At 37.4% G+C, this 2045-nt stretch overlaps 1 long non-coding RNA gene across 1 annotated transcript; it reads left to right on the forward strand.

Annotated features, from left to right (window-relative positions):
• The first annotated feature begins 570 nt into the window (after window positions 1-570).
• Window positions 571-1024, forward strand: LOC106943236 (uncharacterized). Its single transcript, XR_001423864.1, has 2 exons — window positions 571-802; window positions 975-1024. It is a non-coding gene; the product is annotated as an uncharacterized LOC106943236 (long non-coding RNA).
• The last annotated feature ends 1021 nt before the right edge of the window (window positions 1025-2045 follow it).

Consider the following 2045-nt stretch of genomic DNA (forward strand, 5'->3'; position numbering starts at 1 on the left):
CGGTTCTCTCAGAGTCTCTTCACTGCTCCGCACAGCCCAGGTGCCAAAATACATGTGTGCTTGTTCAGCGATCATAACATGCACTCGCTTGCGCTCTTATCCAGAGAACTACGGACACCGTGAAAGCTCAAACAACGTGTTTCATCAAAGTTATCCCACTTTTTTCCAACTGCGCCCTAATCAGACGCACACAGTGCGTGTTTCCCCCCAGTATCTTGGGAAACGGTACCTGATGGGGAAACGCGAATCGACGTGCTTTCAAGTGCGCATGTGTTTAAAAAAAAAAAAAAAAAAAAAAACACACACATGCGCACATAGTTTCAAAGAACCTAGCACCGACTAGTGGCGTGGCGAGAGCATTACATCTTTTCGATGTGTACCGTTACTGTGGAAACAAAGACTGCGATTATGGATGAGTTCATACTGCAGCCTGAGTGACCCAATTCCGATTTTTTTTTGAGGTAATGCGACCTGTATCCAATCTTTTCATGGCAGTGTGAACAGCACAGGTCGGATTCTTTTTCGAATGTGACCCGTATCTGACAGGTATCCCATTCTGTCATTCCTCCTTGGTGCTAACTAATCGCTTTTTTGAACTTCTTTCCCAACAAACAGATCCTTAAAACTCGCAAAACTGCTAGGCTGCCCCGTGGATTATCCTGCTCATCTGGAGTATTGTTCGCTGAATGCTGATCCTAAAAAGATGTTTCTCAAGCAACATGAAAACATTGTACCGCCTTCAGTTTTGCCCTATCCATTTGTCCCACATATTGATGGAGACTTCGTACCATCAGACATAGAAGTAAGTCTCTACATATTTGCATAAGTGATTTCTTCAAAAAGTGAAGAACTGCAAATGTTTTACATATTACTTACAATATTTGAATTGTATTGAAAGCTATGTTAAATCACCATTTGAAAAACAAAAAGAAAAACTTATTGCTAAACAACAGCAAACCTTGTTTCATCTGCAGACGTTGCTAAACAGCTCTACTCTTCCCAACAAAGAGCTGTTGATCGGCTTGAATAAAGATGAAGGAACCTACTTTCTTTTTTATGGAATGCCTGGTTTCACTCGCGAGGGTGAAAGTTTAATCACCAGGAAGAACTTTATAGAGGGTTTACCACTGGTAATGACAAATTCAAGTGAGATTGTTAAAGAAGCCGGTATTTCTTACTACACTGACTGGCGAGATGAAAACAATACGAAGTCCAACCGTGATGAAATGGCTAGGATGGTTGGAGATTCGCTGTTTAATTGTCCTGTAATGAAATTTGCTACCAGGTAAGTTCCAGATCTCAGGTTAAGTGATAAATGCTTTTATATAGAAAAAACATCCTCTGTTGTAACTGTGGTGTACATATGTTTGATCCCTGAGAGCAATACCAAAAAACCTTATAGAACTATTTATATTTATAGAACTCTATAGAACTACTACTTAATTTCACTTTGGGATTAATAAAGTATTTTGGAATTTAAGTTGAATTGAGAACTAAACACAGGTTAACTTTCTAAAATAATTTAAAAAAAATCCATAATTTTCCCTACACTTCAAAATGATGTACTTATTGCATAAATCCATCACATAAAATCCCAATGACATACAGTCATATTCAATAAATCTAAATGTGTATTTCATTGAGGCTTGTTTTTCAGATTAGAAAAGCCTTTTGAAAATAACTTTTAAGCAGTTATTAACATACCTTTCTTTACGCCACATTTTTGGATTGAATGTTTTGTTTAATTGGTCTGATGTAATATTCGAATCCTTTGTTATGTCATTCCATGATCTGTCAGCAAAAATCATCACAATTACCATCACAATTTACAAAAAGTTCAAGAATACAAAACAAATCTGTTAATTAGTTACAGTGCAGAACTGTGAATGGATCATTTGAGGCAACAGCAAAAACCTCTAGTTGTCAAACCTTTAATTATTCTTATATTATGTCTATGCAAAAAGCTGCGTTCTCGTTTGGGATGCCAGACAATTCAAAATATTGTCGGAAAGGAAAAATCTGGACCAAAATCCTGCCGTGTGGAC

Source organism: Poecilia latipinna, unplaced genomic scaffold, assembly GCF_001443285.1.
Source record: "Poecilia latipinna isolate Pla-1442-1.1 unplaced genomic scaffold, P_latipinna-1.0 Scaffold5030, whole genome shotgun sequence".
Lineage (NCBI taxonomy): Eukaryota > Metazoa > Chordata > Actinopteri > Cyprinodontiformes > Poeciliidae > Poecilia > Poecilia latipinna.